Genomic DNA, 9,463 nt, shown 5'->3' with positions numbered 1-9,463 from the left:
CAGGATGGGAGAAAATCTTCACCAGCGACACATCTGACAGAGGTTTAATATCCAGAATATATAACGAACTCAAAAAACAGAGAATCAAGACAAGTAACCCAATTAAAAGATGGGCTAAGGAGCTGAACAGAGAGTTCTCAAAAGAAGAAGTAAAGATGGCTAAGAAGCATCTTAAAAGGTGTTCAACATCATTAGTAATTAGGGAAATGCAAATTAAAACCACTTTAAGATTTTATCTTACCCCATTCAGACTGGCTAAGATCAAGAGAATAAATGATACCAAATGTTGGGGAGATGTGGGGGAAGAGGAACACTCATCCACTGCTGGTGGGATTGCAAACTTGTTCAACCCCTATGCAAAGAAGTGTGGAGAACCCTTAAAAAATTAAAACTGAGCCTACCATTTGACCCAGTTATACCACTTCTAGGCATATACCCAAAGAACTCATCCTATTGCAGACACTTGTACATTCAAGTTTGTTGCCGCTCTTTTCACAATAGCTAAGAGATGGACGCAATCTAAGTGTCCCTCAACTGACAATGAAAATGTGGTTCATTTATACGATGGAGTTCTACTCAGCAGTAAAGAAAGATGAAATCATAAAATTTGCAGGTAAATGGATGGAACTAGAAACTGTTATACTAAGTGAAGTAACACAGACTCAGAGGAAAAAAAAAAAAAACCCGACATATTTTCTCCCTCATATGTGGATCCTAGCACCAAATCCTTATAAGTGAATATGTATCCAGACATAACTACAGGAACCAGGATAATAAAAAGAAACCAGGGAGGTAAAGGAAAGAACCTGAGAGAGAACAGTAGGAAACAGGTGTTACTAAGGGAGATGTGGATGAAAATTAGATTATTTAAATGGGAGGTGGGAGGGAGGGTTATACAAGGAACCTTGTGGATAAAGGGAAAGAAGGTGCTTGAGAGGTGGGGCCATAGGAGAAGGGTATTATTAAAGGAGAAATGGGAAAAATGGGGGCAGTTTAAATGGGGAAACCATGGTGGAAGTGTTAGACAGTGAGAGAGATAAATAATGGCTAACTAGTTCTTAAAAACCAGAGGGATGGGGCTAGAGAGGTGGCTCAGTGGTTAAGAACACTGGTTGTTCTTGCCTAAGACCTGGGTTCAGATCCCAGCACCCACATGGCAGCTAACAACTGTTGGTAACTCCAGTCCCAGGGGATCTGACAGCCTCTTCTGATCTCTGCCGGCATTACATGACACGGGTGCACTTACCTACATGCAGGCAATACATGCATACACATAAAATAAAAATAATAAAATAAAATAAAAACCAGAGGGAACCATATTAGTCCAACAACCTACTGACAAAGTATACATACAACTAGGTCAAGGAACAACATATATGTCTAGTCAAGGTTTATCTGAGAACATTTGCTTTTTTGCCCAAGCTTTATCTACATCATAGCACATGGTAATTAAAAGTATCAAACTTTAATTACCTGGTGGAACTAACCTTCTTGGATGGTTAAAGCCATACTTTGAAATATATTTTCACCATTCAACCTGAACGGCACTTCTCTATTGCTGTGATAAACCACCCAGACTGAAAATAACTTGGGGAGGAAAGGGTTTATTTGGCTTACACTTCCACATCATAGGTCATCTCTGAGAGAAGCCACGGCAGGAACTCAAGCAGGGCAGGCATCTGGAAAGGGGAACTGAAGCAGAGATCACAAAAGAACACTGCTTACTGGCTTGCTCTCTGCCCTGTGCTCAGCCTGCTTTCTTAAACAATACAGGACCACCTGCCCAGGGATGGCACCATACACAGTGAGCTGAGCCCTCCCATATCACTCTGCAATCAAGAAAATGCCCCCACAGACATGCTCACAGGCCAATTTGATAGAAGGAATTCCCTAATTGAGGAATTCCCTCTTCTTAGTTTTGTTGACAACTGGGCATGCTCAGTGCACTCCAAGAAGGGCAAAGACAAGGTTGTGTGTGGGGTGGGCTGGCACACAGATGTAATGTGGCCTTTGTACAAATCAATTACAACAGATGCCAGTTAAAGAAAATCTTCATTTCAAATTTTAAATGAATTACTTACTATATTGAGATTGGGGTATTTATGGTTGAGAAAACAGTGTAGCTTTTTGGTTTCCAAGAAAAAGCTAATTTTTGCTCAGCTGAGATAATGTAAATGCACACAGACTGAAATAGTTTAACAATGTTTGGCAGTGTGATGATAACTTTGATAAAATATTAAATTCCATGCCAAATTGATGAATTTGTACTACATATGATGTGTAATAAATGTATGTTTATTCTAAAACATATATAATATAACATATATAATATATATAATAAGTGACTGATTTGAATTTCACTTTCAAAGTGTAAAATTGTCAGTTCTGTAGAATTTGGGTTTGGACACTGTCCCAGAGTACAATGATAATTGTCCATCATCATCCTGCACAGTGGATGAATCTCTGCCCCACACTGTGAAAGTGTCCACACTAAAGAGGAAACTAAATTCAGCATCAGTAACCTGCTGCCTCAAAGAAACTAAAATACTTTGAATCTCAGTGCAAGAATACACATTTCAGTTTAGCAGGTGAAATATTCCTTGTTCGATGACAAAATTCAAATCTTGAAGTTTGTTCTCCAGAAAAGAAGGAAGCTCTCAAGTGTGGCTCAATGATCTATTGTAGAATAAGTCACCCGACTGAGCTTTGCAACTTGTAAATAACAGAAGAAAAAAAGGCAACAATATTATTCTGAAATTTTAGAAAAACAGGATTATAATAGGAATATTATAACATTCCTTGGTAATGGGGAAAGCTATAGTCAGGGGAAAAGGACAATGTGTCCTTCTATACTAACTTTAAATGATGCAAAATACTCCAGTAGGTATTTTTTTCAAGAACACAAATCACAGAATTTGGAAGAGGAGCCACATAAGCATTAGAAGACATAAAAGCAATTCTGGATATAAATGACAAAAAGCCAAATCCATGATAGCTAATTGTAATAAATAAACCTGACCAGGAAAGAAAAGTTATATATTATAATGGACACACCTGGAATATGGACTGTGGCTAGTGAAGAAGCACTGCACCACTGCCAGATACTTGATTTTGTTCATTGTGTTGTAGTTATGTAAGAGAATGTCCTCTTTTTAAAAAGGAAACATACTTTTGATATTTAGAAGAAAATAGCCTATCTGTAACTTTCTCTTAGAAACTGGTTCAGAACACATGTGCATATGTGTATGGAGCAAAAAAGACAGAAAGCAAATTATTAGATAAATGAAGATGGTAACAGTGATAAATATGGATGAAGGTTAAAAGTGCATATACATTTTTAATAATATCCTTGCAAACTATAAACTAGAATCATACAAAAATAAAAGGCACCAATGAAAAAGCTATAATAAAAATAGTCCAACATAGTTGGAAAAATATGACTAAAATTGCATGTTAAGTTAATCATATTATTAAATAATACAAGTTTTTTAAAAGTACTGGGGCTGGAGAGATAGCTCAGCAAGCACTGGCTGCTCTTGCAAAGGACCCAGGTTCAGTTCCCAGCACCCACATGGAGACTAACAATCATCCTTAACTCCAGATCCAGGGGATCTGACGCCCTCTTCTGGCCTCTGCGGACATTGCACAGCAGGGGTGCACACATGGGCAAAACACTCATATACATAAAGAATAAAAACAAATAAAATTTAAAAGACGTACTGTGCTTAGAGTGGCAGTGCGTGCCTTTAATCCCAGAACTTGGGAGACAGAGGCAGGCAGATCTCTGTGAGATTGAAGCCAGCGTGGTCTACACAAGAAGTTCCAGGCCAGCTGGAACCCTGTCTCAAAGCAAACAAACAAAGAAAAAAGGAAATACTAATAAGGCATAAGAAATATATAGAGCTGAATGTAAGCAAAAGTATATAGAAAAACTACAATGGAAAGAGGAAAGCAATTCTTAAGAGACTATTTACAGATCCCTGGAACTCACATGGTAGAGAGAACTGACTCCCACAAGTTGTCCTCTGACCTCCACATGTATGCCACAGCACAGGTTTTCTCCTCCCCCTGCCTCTCCTAAAGTTAAATTAATTTTAAAATGATTTAAATGTATCAGGGAATATGACAGTTTATCACCAAACCAGCAGAGAGTTGACCACAGATTTTCCTGCCACTTGGTGTATATGTAGGTGTAGCCAGAGAATTGCCATGCCCCAGTTTCCGGAGGATCAGGAAAGAAGGTCTTGAAGAGGAAGGGGCCCAAGAAAGTAACCCACAAGATGTGTTTTTGAACTCCCAGATTCATTCTGCGTTGTGCATGCAGATCTCATCCTAGTAGCCAAACAAAATCCTTGGCCTGAACTAAGAGATCAAATCCTAAAGTGGCCAACATGGGGAACACAAGCAAGACAGAGCCAAACACCACTCCAAATATGCCAAACCACAGCATACAGAAAGTTTATGAAAACTGGTGATAGACGTTAACCTGATTTCCTACTGAAGAACAAATATAAATTTTTCCATGGAAATTTAAAAACACTATATATATATACAGGGTCTCCCTGTAGCCCCAGCTGTCCTGGAACTCACTATGTAGACCAGGCTGGCCTTGAACTTACAGAGATCTGCCTGCCTCTGCCTCCCAAGTGCTGGGATTAAAGGTGTGCAACACCTCGCCCGGCACAAAATATATTTTTAATTCTATTTTTTTTTTTTTTGGTACAAGTGTATGTAAGTGTACCTGGAGTTCAGAAAAGGGTGTCGGGTTCCCTTAAACTGGAGTTACGGACAGTTGTTAGCCACCATGTGGGTGCTGGCATTCGAGCCAGTCCTCTACAAAAGCAGAAAGTGCTCTTAACTGCTGAGCCATCTCTCCAGCCCCAAAGACAGAATCTTATAACATGAAATTAAAATTATCCAAGACACAACCCAAAAGTATTTGTCATACAAAGATCAAGGAAATCTCAGTTTGTGATAACAGGGTGCAATATTGAGATGACAAAGAAGTTGGAATTAAGTGGCAAAATCTTAGAGGCAGCTATTACTAAAAATTTCTAATAATAATGAACACTCCTAAAACAAATTAAAAATAGAAAGTTGCAGCAACAAAATAGAAGATACATAAAGAGTAGAATGGAATCTTAGAACCAAAACAAACTTGCTGGAAATGTTAACCAGAAAATGAAGGTAGAAAAAGAATGAGTCAGTAAATTACACACGGATCAATGAAAGTTATTCAATCGGAAAAACATAGAGAAAAATATTTAAAAGAATTGAAAATGTTACGCTTTTATGAGAGAAGTTTTGAAAAATTTGAATGCTAATGTCTTTGGAGTCTCAGGAGAGTGTAGTAAACTCCAAACAATATAAACTCAATAAAATTCATATGCAGAAACATCATATTCAAAATGTTGAAAAATAAAGACAAAAATTCTTGAAAGTAACAAGAGAAAATTACCTGCACAGAAAAATTTTTGTTTTGAAATATTTAATTTATTGAAATGTACTGGGAATATAGAAGATTTACAATATGTCCCATAAACTCTGTCAGTATTCCACTGACATTAACCCAAAAGAACCATGAGGGTCTCTGGATGACCAGGTTCCAGAGCAGCAGTGTGGGGTGCCCAAGGTACAGAACATGCCTCAGCAGTCGATGGTTCCTGAGAATTCTTCCATATGGTTAATTGTGTCTTGACGCTGCTGTCCTGCAGGGTATAATAACGCTTGTCCTGGAGTTCTTTGTCCAGATCATTGTCCAATGACTTGTCTTCATTCAACCCTCCACTGGAATGGCCCAGGGTATTCCTTTAAAGATTGAATGCTCCATAAAAGTCCCAGGGGGCAATTTCTGAAGACATACCCCATTCTTCTCCTCCTAAAATGAAGACAAACCTCCACAGAAATTCATTATATCAAGATGGCCAAAACACCCAAAACTGTCAACGTCTGTACAAAGTGTTGAGCTCAATCTTCTGTCCACATATGAGAAAGTATTCTAAGCAGACCCTCTCTTCCAATAAAGATTCTTCTGAAGACTGAGAACAAGAGCAAGATGCTGTTATCAAAAAGAAAGAAAGAAAGAAAGAAAGAAAGAAAGAAAGAAAGAAAGAAAGAAAGAAAGAAAGGAAGGAAGGAAGGAAGGAAAAGAAAAAGAAAAGAAAAAAGCAAAACAGCTCCTGTATTGAAGGACTGATCTTCAGCTGTTGGCACTATATAAGTAGACTCTGAAACTTTAGGTGAGATCTCACTGGAAAGAGTAGGTGACTGGGACATGCTCTTTGAAGCTGTTTCTTGCCCGTGGCCCTTCCCTCCCATTCTCTGCTTCCTGTTCACCATGACGTTTTGTTAACCTACTCCTCCCATCATCATGTTCTAGCTCATGACAGACTGAGAAACAATAAAGCCAACCCTTGTGGTCCCAAATCTCTAAAACCATGGGCTAAAATAAACCATTTCTCCTTATGTCAGATAATTGTCATTATTAACAAGTCAGAAAATTGATACCAGAGAAGTGGTGCCTTGCTACAACATCTGTTCCTAAATCTTTGCAACTGGTTTGCAGGAAGAACAAGTTTGGGGAGATTAACTAAAGCCTAGAATTCTGTAAGACAAGCTTAACAGTCAGTTCTGATAGAAGCTTAGAAGAACAGAATGTCAAATAGGTGTGGACAGAAAAGATTGTACTTATGAGGCTTCAGATAGGAACAAGGACTCTTTGGGAGTGGAACTAGAGTTCTGGCAGATCACATATCTTCATTTTGTTTATGCCCTGAGATTCTGAGAAAGGCTAAGCTCAAAGTTAGTGAGCTAATTATTCTGACAGAGGAAATTTCAAGGTAGACCAGCATTCAAATAGTGGCATAACTATTATCAGCTACTTTTAGTCAGGCTTATGGTGAGAACTGGGAGCAAAGATATAGTAGAAATACTTGAAAACCTTGCAGGTTGTACCCAAAAGGTGGTGTAAAATTAAGGCAAAGGAAGAAAAGTTTTCCTTGCCATTACAAAGAAATCAAATACTTTACACTGGGATAATAACAAAGATGCTTTAAGGATCTCAGGTATTGGCTCAAGGGCATGAAAGAATGTTTGAATTTTTTTCCCTTGAGAAGACAGTGACTTCAGCATGACCTGTTCTCACAGGGATGCCAGGAGATGTTTCCCCAGAATTTGTTTTACCTTGTTCAGCCACCCAAGCACTCAGAGGCTAATGTAGTCATGGTCTAAGGGGTCCAGGTACGGCTCAAACTGGCAACAGAATGTAGCGATGCCCATCTGATGCTGGTTTGTAGACAATCGGAATACAAGAGTTATGGGGTATGGAAGCTACCATCCAGATTTCTGAAATAAGTCTTGAGGTCTAGGAAATGTGCAACAGAGGCCAAGGTGCCCACAAACAACCCATGAACGGATGATGCATGACACTTAGGGTGAAGCCTAAACTGCCGGGGAGACAGACTCTGGGATCTTTGACATGTCAGTAATGTGGAACATCTGCCCAGGAAAGCTACAAGCAACAAGGAAGGGGTCCAAGAGAAAGGTCATGTGGACAACAAACAGCTGGTCTGCTCAAGAAAATGGGAACTCACATCATGACATCATGTATCCCCGATACAGGACACAAAGCAACATGATTTAATGTTTTCCCTGCTCTGTTTCAGTCTTACTTTGCAATTCTGATCCTCCCTTGGCTTTCCTTTTGGAATGGATGTGTTTACACCATTGTGCCTTAGGAATATGTAATTCATTTGTGAATTCAGAGGGGCTCATGGCTAAGAGTTTTCTGGGTCTCAGAGGAGAATTTGAGCTTGGACTTCTGAACAATGTTGGAACTGTTAGGACAATGGGATTCTTTAGAGATGAGTGAACTACACTTTGCATATTGAGATGGGCATCAGCCTTTTGGGACCCAGGACAGAATGTTATGGTTTGGGCTATAGAGCCTTCCCCTTAAAAGGCTTACATGGTGAAGGTTGGCCTCCACTTGTGGAGCTATATGGAGAAGTTCTGTAAATTTTAGGAATGGGGCCTTGCTGGAGGAAGTCAGTCCCCAGGGACTACCTTGGGGTTGCATCTTGTCCCTTATCGCCTCTTCCTCTGCTTCCTGCCCACCATGAGGTTCCTATCACCATGATGTTCTGCTTCACCATGGGTCTAGAAACAACAGAATCAAAGAACAGAATTAAATTTCTGAAACTGGGAGCTAACGAAAAGCTTTCTGGTCTTACGTTTCATCAGGTATTCTGTCACAGTGATGAAAAGCCTGGCTTATACAACCTTTCTACTAAAGTAACTGCAGTTTCCTCTTCAATTGCTATTAACTCAGAGATTCTATAGTGGTTCAAAAGTGAGGCTGATATAATTATTTCTTTTTTAAAAAATATTTTTACTTTTTTTCTTTTTATGTGTATGAGTGTATTACTTGCATGTAGGTAGGTGCACCCATGTCATGCAATGCCCAAGGACGTCAGAAGAGGACATTGGATTCCCCGGAACTGGAGTTAGGGATAGTTGTTAGCCAGCATGTGGGTGCTGGGGTTCAAACCTGGGTCTTCTGCAAGGACAGCCAGTGCTCTTAATCGCTGAGTCATCTCTTCACCTCCCTGATATAATTACTTCTTAGACTGATTTTATAACTGAAGATGAAAGACAAATCTTAGAAATTATTTCCATTTTATTCAACATACAGAGAGTATTTTTGTTCATAACAATACCACTAAAATGCTTCAACCCAGCAATAACACTTTGGTCTTTCTTACAGAACAAATTCAAATTTGCATTGAATTACTTTTACTTAAGCGAAGACAGAATTATTCCAATGAAAACCTCATGGGATTTTAACTCTCAGAACAATGTTTTGTATTCTACAATACTCTACAAAACTGAATCTACTAATAACCTGCTTCCTGTTTGATTCTCAGTTTATTATTCACCAGTTTTTAATCTACTGATCTAGCAACAGCAATTTTTGGTCTTCCTGCTAAATTAGAATCTTCTCTTATTTCTCTGGTGTGAAATAGATGATATAGTCTATCAAATGAAAGTTTGACACAATTATAATTGTTAGGATAGTGTTTGATAAGCATGTTTTATTTAAAAGTCAGTTTTATGAGTAAACTACTGATTTTCTATTTCTAGGTGTTTTAGCAGATGGTGTTCAAAACATCTCTCATCGGGGCTGACGAGATGGCTCATCAGGAAAATGTGCTTGCTGCCCACCTTGACAACCTGAGTTGAATCCCCAGGACCCATGTGGTGGAAAGAGAGAACCAACTCCTGTAAGCTGACTTTTGACATCTACATAAGCATTGTAGCACCTGTGCATACCCCACCTCCCACATACTAAATTAAAACAGTCTCTCATTATATGACTTATAAAAGTTTCTAACAGTTGTGCTGTTGGAAACATCTGAAACTCAAAAGCCCATTATGTGTGTATCAAATGCTGAATTTACTCTGG

At 38.8% G+C, this 9,463-nt stretch overlaps 1 long non-coding RNA gene across 2 annotated transcripts in view; it reads right to left on the bottom strand.

The window, feature by feature from the left end:
* Positions 1-5,482: 5,482 nt before the first annotated feature.
* LOC115070645 overlaps positions 5,483-9,463 on the bottom strand; it is a 7,090-nt gene continuing 3,109 nt past the window's right edge. The window contains exons 1-3 of one of the 2 annotated variants that reach the window (XR_003849787.1): positions 8,549-9,452; positions 8,065-8,157; positions 5,483-5,878 (exon numbers count right to left, since the gene is read on the bottom strand). This is a non-coding gene — a long non-coding RNA (uncharacterized LOC115070645). Of the gene's footprint in view, positions 5,879-8,064; positions 8,158-8,548; positions 9,453-9,463 lie in introns of those variants that run through there. The other variant, XR_003849786.1, reaches the window with a different exon arrangement.

This window comes from Nannospalax galili, unplaced genomic scaffold, assembly GCF_000622305.1.
Source record: "Nannospalax galili isolate Female #2095 unplaced genomic scaffold, S.galili_v1.0 scaffold155, whole genome shotgun sequence".
NCBI classification, from domain to species: Eukaryota; Metazoa; Chordata; class Mammalia; order Rodentia; family Spalacidae; genus Nannospalax; species Nannospalax galili.
This window is presented reverse-complemented; position numbering and strand designations above follow the sequence as displayed.